General features: G+C 38.6%; 1 protein-coding gene across 1 annotated transcript in view; it reads right to left on the bottom strand.

The window, feature by feature from the left end:
* The window catches only part of drd2a (dopamine receptor D2a), a 60,259-nt gene extending 40,330 nt beyond the window's left edge, over nt 1-19,929 (bottom strand). Inside the window, exon 1 of the mRNA XM_086261553.1 lies at nt 19,491-19,929. The gene's annotated coding sequence lies outside the window, so the exon portion shown is untranslated. The remainder of the gene's footprint in view (nt 1-19,490) is intronic.
* Between the last annotated feature and the right edge of the window lie 5,778 nt (nt 19,930-25,707).

Here is a 25,707-nt window from a genome sequence, read left to right as displayed (position 1 = left end):
TTAACTATCCACTATCCTCTCGCTTGTGGCTCAGCTTTATTCTTCTTCCCCCACTTGACCTCTCCCTCCAAAATAAAAGCACATTAAAAATAAAATGGCGCCCCTAAAAGTCTCTGGGCTACAAAGTGATACATTTGAGTGCACGCTGCATTAAGAAAGTTAGAAGATTTTCATACATAATACAAAAGGTAGGGAAGTGCCACAGACTTAATAGATATCAGATTATTTTTTTTATATGCAGTACACAGTATTCACTGAAATTGTTAATTTATGATCTATATCAATTATTTGTCCTTAATTTTTTAGGAAAAAGTAATTAAAAAATAGATTTTTGTCCATGTTAATTTTTAAATAATACTTGTTGGTGTTAGATGTTTGTCAGATGTTTGCAGCGGTACAAAACTAACTTAAATGATCACTGTGATTGCTACATTATTTTACAATACAAATGACTGTCAGAGTTGCAATAAATGAGCTTTCTCTCTGAGCACAAATTTTCCTTTCAACATCTGCAAAGGTTTTCCTGTGCTGCTGATCAATATCGCTTTTCTTTGCAATTACTTATATAGTCAAACTGTTTCCTGCTTTTAAAAACCCACCATTCAGACCGTGTTTTCTGTTTCCCAACAAAAACATGCACTTTGTGATCCTCTAACAAAAGAAGATGCGGCTAAAAACAAGCTGTTACTATGCGATTTTTTGAGGCCCATTATGGTGTTAATTCCATTGAGGCGCACCACTAATTAGCTGTCCGTTTCATTGCTTTTGTTTTTTGTTTTTTACTCTTAAATTTATGTCTTTTGTTTCAGTCACGTCTGTCTAGGGCCACAGCATGCGACGCCAGACACCTGTCAGTGGTCTTACAATCCTCTGCATTATTATCCTCTCAGCTCAGAAGCTTCTGTGTGTCTGTGGCATGTATATGAAAGCAGCAGTCAGAAAGCTGCTGGTAGGACAGTGCTTGCACACATGCTCAGATACATAAAATGACCACGGTTTGCCTAAGAGCTTTAACTTTAAAGTGTGAGTATACAATCTCAGATAAAAACTGAAGTAACCCCCTGGGTGTTGTGGGTGTCCTATGAAACAAAGCTGACAGCCAGAACAGTAAACAGAGAACAGTAAACAAAGCAAGGATAAAAAAGGAATCAAGTGGACCATTACAGATAAAATTATGTGAAAATTGTTGCACCAGTTGCATCAGTTATTATTATAAGATGTGTTATGTGTGGCGTAAGTGTGAACTGTGGGCATTGTGCATTGGTCTGTTGGAGATCAGTGCTGCCAGTAAACTGATTAATTGAAAACTCAGACAGGACGTCATAAGATTTTAAAGACAATCTGACACTGAGTGGTAGAGTTCGCCTTTTAGCTCAAGGCAAGCAGTGCTTCCGCAGTGAAATCTAAGGATTATTTGCATGTTCAAACAACAACGTTGCTGCATGAAAGAGCTCACATGTGGCCAAGAGCTGACTGAAAGCTTCTATTTGGATTGACACTATTAAAAAGCAGATTCTTGGAAGGGAGCTACAAGCTAGCAAATGAGTTAGAGAACCAAGAGGTAGTACAAGTACACAAAACAGAATAACTTAATAAATAAAACCCAAGAATGCTCCTTGTGGTGTAGATATATTACTTTGTGTATGATTAAAAGATGTTTGTTCTATTATCTACCTGCCTTTTTAGCCATTTTTAATCTTTGTGTATATGTTTTTTACAAGTAAATAAAAGAAGAAAACCATGAGAGAGACCAGAAGGCAAAAATGGGGCAAACTGCTGCCATTTTTGTGACACAGGTAACAAACAGCAACAGCTTACTAACTGGGAGGGAGAGCTTAATTTCAGACATAAACATGCAGGTCTGTAATGTAGTCCTCCTCTGCTTTTTAATCCCAGTCAATTGCTTATTTACACTCGTAAACATGCTCCATAATTACCAGCTCACACATCTGCTGACTCCCGTACATCTGCATCTGACGTGTATTGGCCTTCATTTGAGAACAGTGAGCGGACTGAACAGGCAGATTGTTAGGCTCCTCCGCGATAAGGGTCATCACCATTGGTTCCCTTTTAGAGGCAGCAGCTGCCATAGAGGATGGCTTACTAGCTTGCAGGAAATGTAATATTTCCCATGTGTCATGTAGTGTTCACTCATGTCCTGGGGGCATTTTCACTGCTTGTGGGAGAAAACTGCAGGCTGACATTATGATGTGGTCATTGCTTATAAGCAGTGGTATTTTTGAGCTCTTTAGCTGACTACATGTATGAAGTGGATTTGTAAATAATACAGCTGCACAGTCTTTCGGAAGATTTCTTTGTCCTCAAACCTTTCCCCACACCTCTCTCTTTTTCCTATTGACAGGAAAGCTGTGAAGACTAATATAATTTCTTTTTTTTTTTTAACTCTTGACAGAAAAACAGCCACAATAAACTCTTTTTTTCCTGTTATGTAACTCAGGAAGAATAGAATCAGCTGCTTTGTATCAATAGCTCTGGACTACTACCAATTAACTTAAAAGGCATTCATTGATAAAAAAAAAAATGCATCTTAAATATTTAGGATGAATTTTTTTTAAAGTTTTTTTTACAGTGTGTTTTAGTAGAAGAGGGATTTTGTAGTACATTAAGACTCACAAGTTGAATTAGTAAGAAACATTGTGAAATTGTCAATTAAACTTAACAACAACAAAAACAGACATCTGTTAAAAAAAATTAAGCGAGTGAAAGCGGTGTTTTTAAATGCACTGTGTTTGACAAAATAATGATAACTGAATGTTCCTAAAACGACCGGTGACAATGCATAAATATATTTACAGCACTGATGTGGAGACAGGGAGTGAGTTGAATAGAGTCATGGTCAATAGAAGCACTTGAAAATTCCTTTTTTTTCTCCCACACACTGTGCAACCACTATCCATAGAGACCAGCTAAGACTGCCAACCTACTGAGAGCTGTTCATGCTATAAAGCGTCTTACACAGTCTTGGGCATATGGCATGTTTGCATTATTGAACAGCTGCACCACAGAACAGCGGATGAAGTGTATCCAGCTCTCTGTGCTAAAATCTAAAGAGGGAAAAAAGGCCAAATTTTGAATTCAACAATTCCCCCAAAACCATTCCTTCTTCTTTTCTATCCAAGTATATTTGAAATAAGTCAGTGCTCAGATTTGGCTTCATCTGTCCCTTTTCACTCACTCCACCACACTTTGCTCTGGATAATGCTTCACATTTCCCACAAGATCTGGCTGTAAAACACTTATAACTTGCCAAAGTCACCCCTTGCTTGTGATCGTCTCTAAAACAAACAAACAAATTTGCTAAAAGGAAATTAAAAATTTATTATTCAGCGATTTTAACCCTCTGATGCATAGTGGTCACTGGAGTGGACAGCTACTAAAACGTACATATCTCTTTAATGCATTGGTTTCTATGGTGGAACTGCATATTAGCCTCTAGAGTGCTCTCTGCTGCCATGCTCCATTGAGGTCAATTCAGTGTTCAGTTAGTGCAACTGCAAGTAAATTTCCTCTGAATCAAAGATGGCAGACAAACTGTCACCCCTGCCGACCACTGCTGGCATATCCTGTCAATCCTTCTATGCTAAAAGAGCCCAACAGGTAAAAAAAAATATGATGATATGCAGTAACATCTAGGGAAGGATATTATCTGTTTGGAATAAGAAATTGTTATGTCTAATATGTAGAAAACTACAATTAACCATGTGTCCACTGTAGTGGACATCATGCATTACCCACTATATTTTTTTAACATAAGTCATAAATTGTCTCACTGTTTTTTGGGACTGTTTTGGTTATTATTAAGCATATAATTGTTACATTTATAAGCTACTCATTTAAAATATATATTTCTGTGCAGATCAGCTGTAGTTTGAGTTACTATAATAATTATTTTATCATATTTTGTAGACTTCAAATGCAGCAAAGAATAAGGCAGCGTACAGAATAGTCCAGGAAATTCCATCCAGCTCCAGTGATGATGATTTCATTGATGAGTGCAGTGATGAGGAGTTCAGTGATAAGTCCAGTGATGATGAGAGTGGCTGCCAGAGCAGAACAGAGACATAGGAACTACGGATGATGAAGACACAGACAGTCAGGATGCAGAAAGTGAGAACGATGAGGGGCAGGATGAAGAGGAAGGTCAGTATGATCAGGGAGCTGTGGGAGATGGGTACATGGCACCTGACCATGCTCAAGCCCGCAAAAATATTTGGAAAGTCCAAGACAATGACTTGGTTGGAGACTTGCCTCCTTTTCTAGGAGAGTGGAAATTGAATGTGGAGGGGAAGGATCCCATAGATTTCTTCAGACATCTGTTTCCAGCAGATCTAATTGATAATATAACATACAACACCAACTTGTATGGGAAAGAACTGTCAGTAACAAGAGAAGAGATTCACCCTCCAGCAATGCAAAAGAGGAAGACCCAGTGGGACCCCACAACCCGTGAAGTGGAGAGCAGTCACCAAAGTAGCCTGTGAGGTCAGGTTTGCCACAGGATATCACTGGCCCCAACTGACCGAGGTGAAAAATGCAAACAGGTGCCATGATGTTGCGTGCACACGGAAGACCAAATACATCTGCATGCAATGCTGTGTGCCATTGTGCCCTGGATGCGTTGCAAACTTTCGCACAGCCTAGGTGTGATGAACATAGAACTGTTTGGAGATGCAGAGACTAAGATGTCAGTTTGTGTTTTCTTCCAGCATGCTACTAAGGGCTTGGTAATACTGTCCTGCATCGTTATAGAACTGTGTAGACTCAAAAATGTTTCTCTTGTTGGAGATAGTTTGCCATATTCAGGTGTAGGATTCACAGCTAGGACTGTTGATTGGTTTTGTTATTTACGTCTAAACATTGGGGCCTTATGAGTTGAAAGTTCCAAAAAAATTGCTGAGATGTTTTTCAAAGGATACAAGCAAACAAGTGTTTGTATATTTACAATAGAACACGAGGTAATTAATTTTTACAGTAAATTCACAGTATTTCATGCTAAGTGCTCAGGCGCATGTAGTCCACTGGAGTGGACAAGTTTATAACTTTATAAAAAAACATATTTTTGGAAAAAAAAGAGTTAAACATTTTTTTTCATGTCCTGAGAAGAATAAAAGCACTTAAGAAAAAAATCTTGACCAAGGCTTTCATAATTCATGCATCAGAGGGTTAACAACATGTTGCCTATTTCAACTTTTATGTAGCATTCTATCCAACCAGATGACCTCTGAATTGTGCGCAGTTGACCGGTCCTGAATGAAATCTCTAAATAGCTTGACCTCACTTTATACCCACAATCCCTCAGTTTCACATCTCACTGCATCCTCTTATTCCCAGGTGACCCAGCAGTGATCTATGGGAGCATAAGGCATTATCTAATGTGATATGAATGTGATTTTCATCTGCACGTTGCCAAGCCGACCCTCTAAAAAACAACAGATAGTAACTTCACTTTGGGCTTTTGGACACTTTCTTTAATCATATAAAATAAGGAATTTTTATTCCCCCCCCCCCCCCGCCGACAGGTTTTGATTCATGCATTATAAAAGATTGAATAGACTCATAAGCATGAATACTGATATATATTGGTCATTTTTTGTAGTTCTCTAATTTCTGTTATTGGACTAGATTTCAGATAGCAAATTATGTTGTGATTACCTTTTACATTTACAAAACACACCCTGTAATTATAAATCTCCCCCATAATCTGAAAATAGTTTAAGTATAATGACTTTATAATCCTCTCATAAATGCACACCTAACCTGCAACTTTAATATAGGAAAAACACACGACTCTGTTGGCATTAAACGACATTAAACAACAACAAATGTTGGCATCAAGTACCAGTTGTGAAAATTCAGTTTAATAAACCATGCAACTACCCTGTTAATCTTACAGTAAGCTCCATTTAATAGCAGCTGTACTAAATTGCTGCTATTTATGAGCCTTTAAACTTGATTATTAATCTCACAGAAGCACTCAAACTTGAACATTTACAGTCGGGAAAAATAATTATTTGATTCCTTGCTGAATTTGTAAGTGTGGTCACTTACACAGAAATGAACAGTCATTAATTTTGATGATATTTTCATTTTAATGGAGAGAGACATCAACCATAATCAACCAAAATTTAGAAAAAACACATTATATAAAAGTTACAAATGGATTTGCATGCCACTGAGTGACGACTATTTGATCCCAAAGCAAAACCGGATTTAGTCATTCAGCACATAGATTACAGTCAATCAATCAATCAATTCCAGATACTCCTGATCTCAACGTATTAGATTGATGTATAAAGCACACCTGAGCACAGAATCAATACATTTTTCAATCAGTTTCCTCTATTCCATCCTCTCCATCTCTATGGAGAAAAGTGTAGACCTGTAAAATGCTGGAATGTGCTACAAGAGCATTGGCAAGAAGCTTGGCGATAACATAAAACTGTTGGTGCAATGACTCGGAAATGGAATAAAAAAATGACCATCTGTCACCCTCAGTGGAAGATCTTGCCACAGTCACCAAGATAACCAATAGTAACACACTAAAGCATATGTTGGAGTGTCTAGAAGGTCCCCCTGATCCAGAAGGCACATGTACAGGCCAATCTTAAGTTTACTAGTGAACATCTAAATGATTCAGAGATGGTTTCAGAGGAAGTGCTGCGGTAGATAAAATCAAGCTGAGGGGTATCAATTTGTCCTGATGTTTTTGTATAATGGGAAATACTGAGCATGGCCCAAAGAACACCATCCAAACAGTAAAACATGGAGCTGGAAACTTTATGCTTTGGGGCTATTTTTCTGCTGAGGGTAAAGTGTGACTTCACTGCGATGATAAGCCAGTAAACGGAGGCCATGTGGTGGATGGATCTTCCAGTATGACAATGACCCAAAACATGCCACCAAGGGAACAAAAGAGTGGCTAAAAAAGTAACACATTAAGGAAATGGAGTAACTAAGTTGTTCTTCACACCTCATAGAAAATCTGTGGAGGGAGCTGCAGCTTCGAGTTACCAAGCAGCAGCCAAGAAAACAAAAGGATTTATAGAGTGGAACCAAACCTCTCTTAAGATGTGTAAAGGGTTTCTTCATCAAGTACTAAATCATGATTTTCTTAGGGATCAAATGCTGGTCACTCTGGATTTAGGCTTGAAATTTTGTCTCTCTCCATTAAATGAAGCCACCCTAAAAATCAGAGACTTTTAATTTCTTTACAAGTGAGCAAACTTACATATCCCGAATTAGATCAAATAATTGTTTCTCTCTATATAAATAACCTTTGTGAAAATTTATCTAATGCTGCATTCCATCTTTATGCAGATGATACACCTATTATTTATTTCCTTCAGTAGCACAAACCCCTTGATTTTTTACAGTCTGCCTTTGATGTTGCTCAGTAACATTTAACTCAACTTACAACTAACCTGGTGTTAAATGTAGATAAATCTAAGTTCACGTTATTCTCAAATGGCAAAGAGTTGTTATCTGTGTTTCTATCTATTGTAGGTATCATTAGAGATCAAGGTTTGTCATTGAAAACTCACATCGAAAGGCTTGTGTCCAAGTTGAAAGTAAAAGTGAAGTTTTTTGGAAATCATGTTTCTTTATCCAAGTGAGAAAAAACACTTGATTTATGCAACTTTTTTTTTTTTTTAACTGTTATTAGATTTTGGTGATCTGCTTTTTATGAATGCACCTGCCCTGTACATAAAGAGGGTGGATAGTGTCTATCATTGTGCCTTTTTATGTTATTATTGGATGTGGAAATCGGCCATCTGTGTATATAAGCAGACGTTCCCATTGGTTGGTTTTATCTATAACTCTCTCCTCGGGCTAGTTCAGTCTTATCTGTGTATTTATATGTGTAAAAACTACAACCAATATAGCCTTCGCTGTCACAACGCCATGCAAATAAGTTGTCCTGAAAATCAGAAGAGAACTGGGAAAAAGGCATTTAAATAAAAGGCTGTCCCTGTTTCCTGGAATAGTCTACAGGAGGAACTGAAATTGGCAGAGATGGTTACCATGGGGGAGTTTAGGTCCATTTTAAAGGAGTGAGAGAATAACTCTTTTAGTCAGTGTTACTGTTTTTAAATATGGCTCTTAATGTATGTTTGTGTGAAATATTGTATTTGTTTTTTACTTGTTATGTGTTGTATTTGCTGTAACCTTTGCTGCCATGATGGCCAGGTCTCTCCTGGAAATGAGATTTAAATCTCAATGAGACTCTGACTTGAAGAAATGAATGATAATAAATAAATAAATAAATAAATAAATAAATAACTTCCCTCGCTGTACTACAAAACCATCATTATGCTTCTTGAGATACACATTGTCTGATAGTGGCTCTTTTTGCCTTTCCCCATTTTCTCTTCTGTTACATAAATCTAATTTGTGGATGTTGGATCAAGGTAATTGCCTTTTCTAAACTGATTATGCCAAATAGTCACACCTGTTTTCCTTTGTCGTGTATGTTTATGTGCACACAGGGATTTAGTCTGTGTTCAGACCCTTCATTGTTAAATCTTTGTCTAGTTTTTAGTAACAGCCTATACAAGCTGAACACAAAAGCTTAAACTGATATCAGTCTGTCAGTACCAACAACATGTTTGATTTAAGCCCGTGATAACCTTCATCCTAATTAGTTTTCTATCTGGCACAGCCCTGTTTGTTGTTGGGTCAGAATGACCGAAGCTGAGGAAGTCAGTGACTATGTTGTAAATTCGCTTTCTCAGAAAATAGCTCCCCTTTGTTGCTGTGTGAGTGAAAATGCAGCTCGTTGCAAATGTGAAGCCACGTTGTACGGACCGGCTGTGTAGGTGGTAGCTGGTATGACTTTTACTGTGCCTAAAATAAACCTGCTGTCACGGCGAGTGAGGTGAGCCGTGTGGAGGCAATGAAGGAGGATCCAAACGCAGGCAGTCGTGAAGGTGTGAAGGTGGTTTATTGAGCATGAAAGTAAATACAAACGGCAAAGGGAGCTATGACTAACTAGACTGGGAACAAACTAACTACAGAACACGAACCTGAACATGAGCAGAAACACTTAGCGGTTGACAGCAGGGAAACACACAGATGACGCAGGGTGGAATACACAGACGGACCAGCAACTACAATGACGGCAGACATGACTTAAATACACAGAGAATCACAGGGGAATTACACACAGGTGGTGGACACAGCTGGGAATAATCAACAAGACGAGACAAAGGTAAAACTGAACACACTCACATGAGACGCAGACCATCACAATAAAACAGGAACAAGCAACCATCACACTAAGACACAAACTCGACATAGAGAGACAGACAGAAAATGGCACATGGAGCTAGACAAATACTAAGCAGACACAACTGAAGAACAAATCCTAAACACCACAGAAACATGAAACTCAAATAATAAACATCATCATAATCAACACTACAAGAGAACAAGAAAACAATCCCTGATGCAAACTAAAACCAAAACATAATAAAACTCAAACTACTGGGTCCGACGGACCCAGAACCGTGACACCTGCTCATTCCGGTAGCAATTAGTGTGTCATGATCTTGTCATTGCAATTATGCTGCCTTTCTCTCGGCTCTTGCAATTTAAAAGTTTTTCTCCCAACATCCATATGGGGTGCATTTGCTTTGATCAGGCACACCTCTGACATAAAAGCAATAAACATTTTACATAAAAAAGAAAACGTGGAGCTTATTTACTAAAAATAATTGGTAAGCTGTGTTTTCTGTTCAAATGAAAGTGGACAGAGGTACGCTCTCTCGTTTTAGTGAGACAATCACATTTCATAACGAAGAGACGCTGGAGCAGTTTGAAAGCTGTATTTATATTTATATATGTATCATACTAAATCAAATCCATCCTTCTCACACAGTGTGCACCGGGTTAGCATATCTCTGTTTAAACAGAGTTAAAGAAGAAAGGCCCTCAGCAGTTTGCATTAGGATGCACAAGCGCCAATGTGACTTACATAAGAGACCACCCAGCCATTTATTTGGTTTAGATATAGTATGCAATAACCCATATCAAGGGAAATCAAAGTACGCGTTTTAACACTGGCAAGGGAGCTTTCACTGTGAAAAGACTGTCTGAAGGAGGTGAAAACAAATGATATATTGGAGATTCAGGAAGCGTCAAGACAGGCACACTGAAACAGAGTGAAAGAGATACATAAAGGGCTGAATAAAAAGCACCGATGAGTCAACCATGAAGGCTTAACCGCAGAGGTTACAAAATTCTACCTATGCTACAACATTGCTTATACAGTGAGACATAAAGGTTACTGTTGTGAAGATTTGAGCTATTCTCTATTCAGATCAAGCCATAAGGGTAAAAATGGAAGGACATCCACCCACTGCCAAAAGAGGAAACGGAGGTTGGTAACAATCCTCCATTGACCTCATTAGGTGATAGGGTAGTTCCAACCTAACAACTGGTGTGGTCCCTTGAGACGTTGCATACACACACACGCACACCGTTTACTACTTTTCCATTGCATCCCATGTAAAACAGAGCCAGAAACAGATGAACAGAAGTGCATGCACCTGTAATGTTGAGTATCTGCCCCTTCTTTTTTGCTCACACACTTTAGGTCTTATTATACGAGAAACTTGAAAAGTCAAACGATTCCCTGGATTTGTCCTGAATTGTTTAATTAAACACATGAAAATATGTCACTTTGTTTCAAGGTGAATTTTTAACTGTGTGTCATTAAATGGAGACTCTGAGCAGCTGCTTCTCACATTTCCACAGTGGGAAATGAGGTGCAACAAGTGTAAGTCTGACAAAGGTCAGGTGACCAGATGGATTGGCTGTAAAAACAGAAACCACAATAGTGTCTTGTGGTGGTTTCACTTTATTTATTTACTCTCAAGCTGTTCTGTGATCACTGAGATGCGAAAGAACGACAGCCTTATCTGCAGTTTCAAACACAAGAAATATTAAAGTGTTGGTACTTATTTTACAGACATGCAGCTTGTGGGGATAGGTTAATTGGATAATCTAAATTGTCACTAGGTGTGAATGTACGAATGAAAGTGAGTGCGAATGGTTGTCTGTCCCTGTGTGTTGGCCCTGCGACAGACTGGCGACCTGTCCAGGGTGTACCCTGCCTCTCGCCCTATGACAGCTGGGATAGGCTCCAGCGCCCCCCGCGACCCTGCAAAGGATAAGCGGAAGCGAATGGATGGATGGATGGATGGATGGATGGATGGATGAATGGTACTTATTTTACTGCTTCCTATATGCTACACATATTTATTGCATTCACGAATAAATTAAAAAGATACCCATCCACTGGTTGAACTAACAAACGAGTATCTCGGACTCTTGGAAAGTCTCACTGGCAGAAAGAAGAAAAACAAGTCTGAAAGAAAGCACATTGTATTAGTTTAGAGGAGCTTAAGACCAGGCCCCTAAGTACCAAATCTACATAGGCAGGGTTTCCTTCCATATAAGGCCTAGTGGTACACGGTGTGTAATGATGACACAGAAAAATGCAGAACAAAGCAATCCTACTGAGAAGCACAAACAATTACCCGTGATAGTGTATGGGAATATGTGTCAAACGTTCTCAAGCTCTGAGGGGTTGCACAACAAAATGTTGTTTATCTTGAGGGGTTCAAGTTCCAGTCTTTCCATTTCCAGTCGTTCCATTTCTCCTTCTGTTATGCACATGTAGACAAGTATATTTTCTCATACAGTGAAATGGGGGCTTTCCAGTACAATCTCAGTCACATTTCTTTTAATCTATGGTAGAATAAACCTGATTCATTAAATGAAGTGAGTGCAAACTTATTGTGTACGTAAACTGATAACATTTCCATGAAAATATTACTGAGTGATGCCCAATTTCCCCATATTGTTAAGGAATCAGTTTTCTAAGGCTTAAACAGTACAACAAAAACAAGAGCGGTCCAGTAATCCATTTATTTTTAATCCCTGCCTTGACTTAGATCTTTTTTCTTTTCTTTTTTTTAAAGAAAATCTTAAAATGCTCAGTGTTTGATCACATTTTTACCAGCCACCAGTTATACCTTTGTTTTACTGGGCGCAAAGCTAATCTAAGCTCATCTGTTTTAAATAGCTGCCTATGGTTTTGTGCTCAGAGCTGGCGAAAACTATGGCAAGCAACCAAAAAATCCATACCAGAAAACAAAGACAATGAGTTCAAAGCAACAGCAAGAATAATGAAATCAAAGGGCTGGTTTCAGTGAGATTGTTACTGCAAGCAACCGTTTACATAACCAGGACTGATCAATTAAATTATTATAACCGCAGTAAATCACTTCTTCAGTTTTCTTATACTATGCTCCTGACTGTGGTTGTGAAAACATCTAAAAATGTCACTTTTCTAATGAAATAATATTTGACTGGGCATCAAGTTCACAAAGAGTAAGACTGAAGTTATTCATAATAAACGCTTGTTTTGCTTTCTAAAACAAAAGACTCCTGAGCTGTTGAGGAAAATGTCAAGGGAACTTCCATGAAAGAGTCTTTAACATAACACAAACCCAGCTTTCGTTTGGCATTTGACATCGCTTAAAAAGAAATAGTTCAAAGAGACGAATGAGTCATGTGCTGTATCAAAACGGACACATCGCCCTACTTCATCTCACTTTCACCTTTTAATTTTGGCCCTTGTTAAGGTTCACATTCACAGCCAAGAAGAGTATTTTTTTCTTTCTACACCACCTAGAGGGTCTCTGGGTGTCAAGCACCATCTGCAGAAGTTGGAATGATTTCGAACAAGTGCCGCTAATTTAAAGTCTACAGTGAGAAACCCTTGGGTGAACCACATATTTGTGGTTTTTAAAAGCTTTTCATACCAAACTGTCCACACAACAAGAGAACGGTGAAGTAAGTTCATTTCTCCTGAAAAATTATTTATTTATTTCTATTTTGCTATTAATTCTCAATCCTTGTCTTATAATGCTCATCCTGTCAATATCAACCCAAAGTCTTTCATCTGTCTCATGCAGTTTTTCACTAGAAAAAAATTCTCCTGCATTTTGAGCCAAGGTTTGTAAGCCTCTTATATTTTATGAAGCTCTATATAGGGAGTGCAGAATTATTAGGCAAATGAGTATTTTGTCCACATCATCCTCTTCATGCATGTTGTCTTACTCCAAGCTGTATAGGCTCGAAAGCCTACTACCAATTAAGCATATTAGGTGATGTGCATCTCTGTAATGAGAAGGGGTGTGGTCTAATGACATCAACACCCTATATCAGGTGTGCATAATTATTAGGCAACGTCCTTCCCTTTGGCAAAATGGGTCAAAAGAAGGACTTGACAGGCTCAGAAAAGTCAAAAATAGTGAGATATCTTGCAGAGGGATGCAGCAGTCTGAAAATTGCAAAGCTTCTGAAGCGTGATCATCGAACAATCAAGCGTTTCATTCAAAATAGTCAACAGGGTCGCAAGAAGCGTGTGGAAAAACCAAGGCGCAAAATAACTGCCCATGAACTGAGAAAAGTCAAGCGTGCAGCTGCCAAGATGCCACTTGCCACCAGTTTGGCCATATTTCAGAGCTGCAACATCACTGGAGTGCCCAAAAGCACAAGGTGTGCAATACTCAGAGACATGGCCAAGGTAAGAAAGGCTGAAAGACGACCACCACCGAACAAGACACACAAGCTGAAACGTCAAGACTGGGCCAAGAAATATCTCAAGACTGGTTTTTCTAAGGTTTTATGGACTGATGAAATGAGAGTGAGTCTTGATGGGCCAGATGGATGGGCCCGTGGCTGGATCGGTAAAGGGCAGAGAGCTCCAGTCCGACTCAGACGCCAGCAAGGTGGAGGTGGAGTACTGGTTTGGGCTGGTATCATCAAAGATGAGCTTGTGGGGCCTTTTCGGGTTGAGGATGGAGTCAAGCTCAACTCCCAGTCCTACTGCCAGTTTCTGGAAGACACCTTCTTCAAGCAGTGGTACAGGAAGAAGTCTGCATCCTTCAAGAAAAACATGATTTCCATGCAGGACAATGCTCCATCACACACGTCCAAGTACTCCACAGCGTGGCTGGCAAGAAAGGGGATAAAAGAAGAAAAACTAATGACATGGCCTCCTTGTTCACCTGATCTGAACCCCATTGAGAACCTGTGGTCCATCATCAAATGTGAGATTTACAAGGAGGGAAAACAGTACACCTCTCTGAACAGTGTCTGGGAGGCTGTGGTTGCTGCTGCACGCAATGTTGATGGTGAACAGATCAAAACACTGACAGAATCCATGGATGGCAGGCTTTTGAGTGTCCTTGCAAAGAAAGGTGGCTATATTGGTCGCTGATTTGTTTTTGTTTTGTTTTTGAATGTCAGAAATGTATATTTGTGAATGTGGAGATGTTATATTGGTTTCACTGGTAAAAATAAATAATTGAAATGGGTATATATTTGTTTTTTGTTAAGTTGCCTAATAATTATGCACAGTAATAGTCACCTGCACACACAGATATCCCCCTAAAATAGCTAAAACTAAAAACAAACTAAAAACTACTTCCAAAAACATTCAGCGTTTTTTGGGTTCATTGAGAACATGGTTGTTGTTCAATAATAAAATTATTCCTCAAAAATACAACTTGCCTAATAATTCTGCACTCCCTGTAGGAGCTACAGCCAATTAGCCAACGATGTCTACTATCCATGCACATATGTTGTGCGCATATTCCCTGGTCACTTTATTAGGTATATCTGTTCACCTGCTAATTAATGCAAATTTCTACTAAGCTATTTACACGGCTGCATCTCAATGCATTTAACTGTGTAGACATGGTCAAAAGAACCTTCAGAAATTTAAACAGAGGATAATAGGGAAGAAACATGACTTTGAACAAATGGTTATTGATGCCAGACAGGCTGGTTTTGAGTATTTCAGAAAGTGGTGATGTACCGGGTTTTTCCCTCACAACCATCTCTAGAATTTACTTAAAATGGTCAGTGAAAATGCGTTATTGATACCAGGGGTATGAGAACATTGGGTATAGCAGCAGAAGACCACTGGATTGCCACTCCTGCTAGCTAAGAATAGTTTACACAGGATCACCAAAATTGGACAATAGAAGATCATAAAAACATTGCCTTTTCTGATATGTCTTCATTTCTTCTGCTACATGCATATTGTTGGGTCAGAACCTATATGCGTTCATGGCATAAATACCATGAACGCGTTGATCCATCGGACCCTTTTCACGCTTCGCCATTCCAAAGCATGAAAACGATGTGCATGCAGAAGTTGCAGTAAATTGCCGCAACAGCAGAGGGAGATATTTTATTTCAAGCCAACATGAAAATAACCAGGAAAGTGCTAGACAGACATTATTCCCCATTTGCATGTATATAGATATTAGCCACCCATCTTATTCATTTCTGATGATTAAGAACCCTGAAATTACTTCTTGTCTTTAATATATTATCTCCCCCTGCTGGTAATGCAACTTCTGCATGTGTGTCCATTTCACATTTTGGAGAGGCAAAGCGTGAAATAGACACAGTGGACCGGCGTGTCTATTACACATTTTGGTGTGATATCAGGTTGCTTTATGACCACCCCATGTCCCAAAGTTCAAATGATTTGGAACTGGTTTCCTCAACATGAAGATTTATGTGGTCTACTTAAACTGCCTCCACAGTAGAGCCCAACTGATATAGGATTTGTAAGACTGACACTGATATTTGGACACTTCACACAAACACACAACACAAGTAGATAGATTATCATTTATTGACTTATTTTTTTATTTACTTGTTTACACTTTACAAACAAATGTGCTGCCAACAAGGAAAAACTATGCAACATCAACACTCATAACATGATTGAAGAGTCTTTCTCCCATCTCTTCTTTACTTTTACTTTTTCATTCATAATCTGTTATAAAAGCAGATATTAATCGATCAGCAAATAGCTCATATTGGTAGATAAAATCAACTTGCCAATATATTGGTCAGGCTCTCTTCTACAATCTAAAGATTTCAGTCAAGTCGAGCACTTTTGCGATGTGGTCGAATTAAAAAATTAACATCACACAGATGTGCACTAACTGTGTGATGATATCATGTCATTATGGACCTAAATCTCTGAGAATTGTTTCCAGCACCTTGTTGAATCTATGCCACAGTTCTGAGTTCCAAAGGTGGGTAGAACCTGGTACTAGCAATGTGTAACTAAGAAAAGGTGTATGGTTTGTACAATCATGCAGAAATGAGGGTGTTGCCTAATTTTCTCTGACACTGTTCTCTAACTGCAGGTAAAGCAGGATCATACCTCTGGAAAAACTTTGCATGTGTGTGTATATCTGTGGATTAGTGAGATAGCGAGATGTTCAAAGGTTCAGTGTGTTTTCCAGGTATACTAAGTTTTGACTGCCTGTTGCTCAAGCTTAAAAACATAAAGACCAACAGGCTCTTTTTTTTTAATTAAAAATGTGCAATGGTGGATTTCTATCCAGCAGAGCAGTAAGTCTGTATAAGTTATTTTTGTCTGTTTCTAAATGCAAGAGAGTACGTTTTGCAGCGTTTTTCTATATGTTTGTGTGTCTCTTCTAAATATAAAATTGAATTTGTGGAGGTGTTAGTGATTTGAAAATGTTATGAACTGCACTATAATTGCCAAAAATATAGTACTGTGTGTGTACCCCTCTCCATGTAACTACATTTAAAAATAAAATATGTGCGATTGCAAAGTGTTAAATGAGTAATAAAAAAATCAATATCCAGTTATTCACAACAAACAAAGCCTAGTGATTGTAAATAGTGTTTAAACTGTTTAGATCAATATGTAATATGGACACACCATTAACGCATATATAGACCAACCAGCTAACCTGACTATCACAGCATATAACAGTAGAACCACGATCATAATAGATCTCCTATTGGGTTTGGACCTAATTGGCTCGTCCATCCTGTCAGTAATTGTGTGCGTCCCTTGAGTGTTGATGTATTTGACATGCTGGGAAAGGGGTTTCGGGAGAGAGAGAGACTGTAAGCGAGTTGGATAAAGTCTCAGAGATCCAATACAATTAAGTGATTTACTTACAGGGATGTTTGTGACCCTGATATAAAATCTGTGAGACGTACAAGAAGAACCCTGTAGCTGAGTTAGAGCTTGTGGATGGGCATCCTTTTGGGATATTAAAGGGAATACACCTCCGCTTTTTCTTGAAGGAGTCCATGTTTACACTATTCGGAGGCCATTTCAGGCATCCAGTTAGTAAGCTCTATGTTCTGCTGAAAATCTAAACTATTTATATTTCGTCTTCGGTTGCTTAGATGTCAGATGGCGCCACACGCAAAGGTCAGATGTGCTGTTTTTTGGGGCCCGACTGAGTATCATCAAGTGCTCCATGACATTCTGGGTCTGAGCTGCGTCTTCTATACACAATGATTAAAAAGTGTTTATAGAGCTTGGAATATATGTGGTTTCATTTCTGCACCTACACATTTATGAAGTTGCACTTTGCAAGATGCATAAAGTCATGTAAGACTTGATTAGTAAAAAAAAAAAAAAAGTCACTTTTTAAAGTGTATTTCTGAAGTGGCAAGCCTCATTCATTCAGCCATATAATGTACAGGTAATACTATACACCATGAAATTAAATGTTCCTCCAGAGCATGACAAGGCTTAAACCATACAAGACGGCAAACAGAATTACAAAAGGTACACAGCATTATAAAAATATAAATATATAAATACAGTATAAATACATACAGATGAAAAAATTACATTAAAATTCCTTACAGTTTCTACTTTGCAAAACAAAACAACTGCACCACGCCAGTCCGACGTAAGATTTCTCCTCTGAATGACTTTCAAATCTGTCTGATTAATAAAAGACTCTGTGGTTTCACAGCAGCAGCTCCCTGCACCCGAACAACTTTTGTTTGGGTTTGTAATTGGATTTAACAAGCACAAGCTGCGACACAGCGTCATTTCTGTTGACTGCATGTCATTTGAGAGCAATGTGTTGAATCTCAACATTTTATTGATCGAACGGCAGCATCGAGTGATTTCCCTTTAGATCTTTATGCGCTTAATCCATTCAAAGTCTGTGCATCACCTCAACGTAAATGTTGCCATGAAATCAAATCTCTCACAATGCATCTTAAGGAATCTTATGGAATCTGAGCCCTTGTTAGTGTTTTTTTCCCCCGAGTATTAATTCAAATAATCCGTGTGGGGATTAATTTGTGCTTATATTTCTGTATATAGCATCCAGGAGATTGCATTCAGAAAATCTGCTTGTGGCCAAACAGCTAGGCTGGACAAGCCTGCATCAGGCAGCTCTGGTCAGACTGTTTTCCACACAAAAGCATCCAGCAGATCAGACACAGGAATGTATAGAATTCAAAATGTGTCAAGGGAATTCAATAACCAGGCTCAGCCTCTATCCATTTAACCTAAGATGGGTTCACTAAGGATTACTGGTTTGGTTTCTATATTAAAGAAGATTTAAATAGTTAATTCTAGTCAAGTGGAGTTGATATGAGCAATTTGCCTTGACAAATAAAGCCTGACAGCATCCCTTTTGATGAAACCACCAATTTGCCAACCAGGTGTTATAACCACCTGACCTATTCAGATATCCATACCTGCTGGGTACAGAGCAGCTGCTGACCAAATGTCAAAGCAGGTTTTTGTTGTTATGGTGGCTTATTAATATTTTCCAGAAGGCAGTCATACTGTTCTTTCATTTCTTTCTCCCCTTTTAGCACTGACTCAATCAAAAGAGATAAGTCTTAAATCAAAATCACCACAATCATTAGCATTATTCAGTTATTTGTCATGCTGTTTATGTGTTAGTTAGAATATGGCAGTAACTCGGAACATACATATAATATACACATCTTTTTTTTTTAAATATTCACATAGATCATAAAAGGGTAACATAAACTCCATCAAAAGCGCTCTCGAGGCACTCAGGCTTATCAAGAGAGGTTTAGATACATTTTCCACTTTATTTATTTCCTGTTGTTGATAACTTGTGAAAGCTGCTTAGCGATGCTGACACAGGACGGAGTGTGCAGCCTGTACAGCAGTCACCTGCGCAGCACGAAGCTTGTGCCGAGAACCCGCTGCCTCTGAAAACCCAGCACTAATTACAAATTGGAAAGCACGAACAGATCTGAAATCAGCGCTTCGCGGGTTGGAAAGGGCACCGTGACACGGACACATCGCCACTCTCAAGTCTGAAACTAGGGTATAACTCACTTATAGCCCCCCAGCCACCCACCCTTTCTTGGGGTGGTTAAAACTGTCTTATATTAACGCCCAGCCAGGATCGATAAGGTAAACAGTAGACCTGTCATACAAATAAAACAGTGCACAGCCGCTTGCGCTACCTGCAGTGTTATTTAATGTATGTATGTATGTATCTTTGAGCGATATGTCATAGATTATAAACTACCCTGGATTATCTTATTTTTTCTCAAGTTTAATACATCACACAGAGAAAACAGAACTGTCTTACCTTCACGCCATAAGTTTCAGAATCTTTGCTTTCACAGGAAGCGGCTGTTAAATCCAAGATCATCCACAGTTAGCTCCCACTGTATCCTTTATTTGCTTTACTCATTGCTTACTCTTTAAAAAAACGAACCGTCTCTTCGCGTCGTCTCTGGTGCGAGGCATTAGTTCAAGCTGGTAGGTTAAAAAAAAATAAACTACTGGGAGCCAAAATACATAGCCTAACAGTGAACGAATGAATTAAACAACACCTAAGATCACTTGCTGTTTTCCGGCCGTTTAATTAAACCCTCGAGGTTTATTTTATTTTATTTTTTTAAATTTTTAGATCAGTTCTGATCTTGAGAGAGCGGAGAAGCAGAAGCGGAAACTGTGCGGTGCCCTTCTGGTGTCCAGGAGCTTTACGCGGAGAGCTAAATTACCTTCTGCACTGACGGAGACGGGAGACGCGGCGGCTGTGAAGAACTGTGGAAAATCAAGGCGGGGTTACATCTGTTTAATTCCTAAGAGGGATGCGTGTTTTGTTTTTTTGGGGGTTTTTTTGTAATGTCACCGGTGTAAGTGAAACCTTATTCCCTTATGTTTGCCTCAGATTTTCCACAGTTCTATCTTCTCTCCGTGGCACGGGCTGTGCTTTTTGTGTAATAAGTAAATAATGGAAAATGGCAGTGTGTGATTTAAAAAAAAAATGGACATCTTTTGATCACTAAATAAACAGTTGGTTAATAAGTGGGCACATGCTAGGATGTGAGTTGGTGGATCAGCACAAGCAGTGAAAAATGGTAATGAAAGAAATGAGCGAACACATGGACTTACAAATCCATCCCACGCATTCCTCATTATCATTTTCTTAGATAATGATCTTTATTATTTATATATGTATTTTTTTTTTTCATCTATTGCCAAACTTTGTCATTATTGTTAATTGCTGGCATTTCTTAGGAATCTGTTGGCTTTCATCCCAGCAATATTACACAGTGAATGCTACCAAGTAAAAGGACAGGAAGCAAACTGTTTTGTTTGTCCTTGGGACAAGTAATAAGGAAAGAATGTACAATTTCATATTACACCACTGAGATTTATTTGCACCTGCTGGTTCCATTCAGTACAAATGACACAAACCACCTTCCATCAGTGTGTGCATATATAGGGAAGTCCAAACCAGAAATATAAATGTTACATTGTTAAATTCTCCCAATTCTTTTTGATCTTTGGGCTGAAGGAAGGACGATACTCGGTGTATAAATGCTCAATCAACAATCTTTTATTCCATACAATTCAACACTTTATGAGCATAAACCATCCGGTGGGGAGATTAGCGCGGGAGGGTGTCCGCCTGATCTCGAAGTGTCTGAGCATTCCACACATTCTTATAGCTTAAGCTCCCCCTCCACTTAGTCATAAAACCTAAACATCCACATTCTTTCTCTCTCTCAGTGAGCCTAAGTTATGACCTTGGCTTCTGTGCAGTATGTTCTGTTCTTTGCTAATCAGACAAATAAGGCCATGACTCTCTGAAAACAGTATTTCTTATAACTCAGCAGCATAATGCATCATAAAACAATATCATTCATTCACAATGAATCAGCAGTCTAATGTAATAGAAATCAGTTTAACAAATGTAATAGTTATCACCTTCTAATTCAGGAGAATAATCCAAACTAAAACTACATAATAATTTCACAATCTTTAATTAGGGGTCTAACATGACATAAGATAATTAAAATAATCTCACAACATCAGGATCAATTTTTGACTCTTTGTAAGTGGCATTGGACTGTCGCTCTCTTTTAATGACTGCGTGTGTGTGTTAGACAAAACCTCCTAGAAAGAAACATAGTTGTTGATGATCCATTGATGATCCATTTATTCATTATTTTACAACTAGAAATGCAATGTTTTGGCACTTGTTTGAATAGTTATATTAAGTGTAGTCGTGCCCAACTGCAGCACTTAAAATCTAGCTTTTATATCATCTTGCTCTCCTTTACACATGTGACTTAAATAAGAACTTCCATTTAAGCCAGACCTGGACAATATATTCATATCACATTTGACATCGAAATAAAATATTAATTACAGCCGGTAGGCACAGAAATACATTAAAAAAGGAGGAAGTAGAATAAGTCCAACAGTATGTTATACTTGGTGGCAGACGAATCACCTACAGTTTTTAAATATGTTTTTCTAAATGAATTCCTCATTATGCATGCTTTGACTTGGGAATTCTCACGTGCAGTGGACTTCTTCACTATTAACACTGTTTGAATGCACAAATTTTATCTTTAATGAAGCTTGCCTCGTTTTTTCACAGGGTGACATTTCTTTGCATTGATTAGCAAACCTGACATTTTGCAAATATATTTCAAGTGCACCAAGAAGATACATTTAATGTTTAACATCAAGCTTTATGAATGCTTTCACATGGTTCCAAAAGTAATCACTTTGCAAGTGTGTGCATATTTCACACACATTCAAGAGAAAAAGGAAATGGCAAACCACTACCAGATAGATGTTTTCCCTTTACTGCGAATGTAATTAAAATAATGTTTTGGTTGTATTGCTTCTGTGGGCAGTTAAGCTGAGTGAAAAGTTTAGAAACGTCATCTACATACTCAGTTATAAGAAATAAGTAAATGAAGTGTGACTAAAACATGGCAACATGGCTGAAAGAACACAGACAAAGCAACAAAAAAAGCTAGATTACAACACCCCAAATCTTCACAGCGGATGAAATGTCACATATTAGTGACACAACCAGAGCATTAAAATTCTCCTCTGTTGGAGGCAGCTCTCACAAGGAGCAGCTTTTTTTTGCTTTTGCACTCTTGTGGGGACGTCTGTACCGAGGCAGATAGCCATTTTTGGATTTATGTCTGAATCACACATAAACACAGACACAAACAGGCACATAAACTCATACTGTGCACACAAAATATGCACACCCCCCAGGCTATCTGTGGGAGGCGCAAACACATCTAACTGCTAACTGCCATAAGGTAACGCTGGAGCCTGATGGTGCCTGATACGGTCTCTATTAATTTGTGACGATGAGTGGATGTCAGCAGATCGCAAAAATAAATGACAACAACTTTGACGCCCCCCAAATCAGAGTAATTTACAAACCAGTTTCACCCACATGTTACGCTAATGAACATCTCACAACCCACAAAAGGATTTCTTCCAGATAAGAGAACCACAAAGCACAATCTTAATGTCATGGGGCTAAGTTCTCGTCTCCAACTAGCACGCATTTTCAGCCTTGAATGGAGCTTGGAGAAATATTGTACATTCTAGACACATGCACGCCTTTCTAAGCCTGGCCAAGCACAGAGCCACCGCCAGTGAGCAGATGCTGGCTTTAGGTGAGCTGTGGAAAAAAATACATTGACCTGGCATGAAGGAGGGCCCTACTGTGACAGAAAAGACGTTCAGTCCCTATTTAACTCACATGAGCACAAAAAGCATGCACATATTTCCCATTCACTAGTCCTTAAAATGAATCATATTTTACACACCGGCAGTCAATGCTTTAAACTTGAACTCATCCTATAAAGAATTTATATGGTGTGACACTGGTGTGACATTGTGTGCTTGTTTCTGCGCTCTTTCCCTGGTTTAACACTTGCACTATACCCTGTCACACTGTATGCTGAGTGAGACAGAGTGACAAAGAGGGAGACAGTGTTGGCATGACTATCTGTTTGGGAGATAATAGTGACAGCAATTGCTCTGCAGAAAGGACTTAAGGCATGATGAGGAAGCATGAGATTAGAGATATCCAGATATAGGAAATGTGCTCGCAGCAGTAGGGTTGAGGCATGTAAATTACAGAAGTTAATATTCTGTTTTCAACATATCCCACAGTATGACTGAAAGCAATAATACCTTCATGCAATCCACTGCCAGACATAACTGAAAACACAAACTTTGGATTTGCATTGTGTATTTCTTTATGATGATGAAGACCGATAATGCAATTATGTTCATTAACAAGCGCATCAAATATGCATTAACTTGCAGCCGTAATGAATCCAAAACATGGACATTGCCACTTCCGTCTAGGTAACATTTGCTCAGCAGAGTCAAGTTGTTGAAGATTTAATCTTTTTAGTCATGCAAGTAGTCTAACACCAGAAATGAGGATGTTACATGGTGCACATCTTTGCCCCAGACTAAAATGTATAACAACAAGCATCACTTAAAGATGATTTCTTTTGATGATCACTTCATCTTCAGTATTGCAACATGTCAAAATGCAAAATTCATAAGCTCTGATATTTTTGTTTTAGAGCCTAATAGTGTTGTAGAAAAGTCCAGGGCACCCCTCATGTGGAAACATAAATGGAAACACATTTAATTTTAACTAGCTTGAAAGTCAGTGTGATCCCAAACTGCTTCAGTAATGTTGAGGTCCAAGCTCTGGGGAGGCCAATCCATGAGTGATGATGTTCAACTGCGTGTTTTTTTTTCCAGGTATAGTGCATGACTGTCTGTTTGTGGTTATTCTCATGTTGAAAAATGAAGCGGTTGAAGCGGTTGTCAATGTAATGCTTTCCAGATTGTATTGCATGGTGGATCAAAATCTTTATTTTGCTCATAATTCCATCAGTTTTGACAAAATCCACAGCATCACTGGTGGAAATGCAGCCCCAAACCACGACAACCATGTTTTACAGATGGCTGCAGACACTCGCTGTTGTACCACTCTCCTGACCTCATTCATATCACTCAATAGGACCACTGATTCTCGGTGCAGTTCTTGTTTTATCTGGCATAACTCAACTTCTTTCTCCTGGTTTATTGACAGCAAGCTTTCCAATGAGATCATTTCTGGTGATCTTCAGTGAACAGTAAGATGAATCGACTGAAGGGCCAGATGCAAAGCCAACATTTTGTCTCCTGTTTCTCAAGGGCAAAACTTTCAGATGTTATTCATCTGTTGTAGACATTTTTTTAGGCCCGGATATTCATCTTTTGTCCTCCCACTTGTCCAGTTTCTTTAAAACTCTTAAGTACACTCTTCACAAGAAACTGAGTTATGCAATTTTTTTTTTTTTGGCTAATATCTCTTTGAAAACCACCATGCTGCTGCAGAAAATATTATAATATGCCTGTTACACCATGTTATCTTTGGCATTTTTTATGAATGCAGCTAAAGAATTGTGTGTTTTTGTCACAGGCTGCTGGTAATAAAGTCCCTAATAATACAATGTAAAACTAATACTTTGCTTAATCGCACAAAACCAGTTCATTCCTTGAGTTGGGTGTTTTTTTCATGCTTGAATGATTAATAGGTCAGTGGTGGTTTAATAAAACATTCCTTTGAAAATGGTCAGGTACAAAACTGAAAGGTGGCTCCATAGTGTAGCTTAATGCATTCACCTAACAAATGAAGGGTTGCTGGTTCAACACCAGCTGAAGGCACAAATCCTATTTGGGGTACTTTAGCAAGTACATACATGTGGTGCTACCTGCTGCAGCAACCCCTTGTGACAAGGGAGCAAAGTAGCTTTAAAGGCAGTAGACTGAAAGTGAGTGTGGAAGCAGCCAGTGTGTCAACATGCTAAGTTTGTACGTATACATTTCACTTTCAGAAGCTTCATGGGCAGTACAATCATGCCACCAAATTCATTTTCAAAATCAGCTAAAACAATGTGGGCCTCACAAAGTCAGATTTGCTTGAGTCCTGTTTAAAAAAAAAAAGAATCTGTAAAAAATAAATTAAACGCTTATAGTCTAATTATAAAGGCTCACTCAGGAAGTGAGCAAATAAACTCGGGATCCTGTCTGAAGTTCTTATGTAAAAGGATGTAGACAGTGTCTGTCGCATTCTCTTCACTAGAAATGCTCAGTTTAGTTTACATGAGGTTGCTGCCTGGGCAGAGAAGGCAGGAGGCAGGACACAACACAACCACTCGCTAACTGTGACTTCTATTTCCTGCACTACTCTTAGATTGACACGCATCAGCAGCAGCAGCAGCAGCAACCGTTTAATGTCTCATCCAACAGCATCAAACACTTGCACTCATCCATGCACTTCCAGTGCTACTAATCAACGCATTGTTGGTTATGGGTTTTTTTAATTCCTTGACAACTATCAAAATATTGATAATAAATCCCTGTAAAAGATAAACTAAGCCAATAGTTAGATGGCTCACTAATTCCTTGTAATACAGTGTTAGAACTGCATAATGTACCACAATCTGGTGGTCGAAAGA

This window comes from Aulonocara sp. 'chitande type north' Nkhata Bay, linkage group LG14 (genome assembly GCF_057382095.1).
Source record: "Aulonocara sp. 'chitande type north' Nkhata Bay isolate Kocher_YH1m ecotype deep benthic linkage group LG14, A_spYH_male_GT1.1, whole genome shotgun sequence".
Taxonomy (NCBI): domain Eukaryota; kingdom Metazoa; phylum Chordata; class Actinopteri; order Cichliformes; family Cichlidae; genus Aulonocara; species Aulonocara sp. 'chitande type north' Nkhata Bay.
This window is presented reverse-complemented; position numbering and strand designations above follow the sequence as displayed.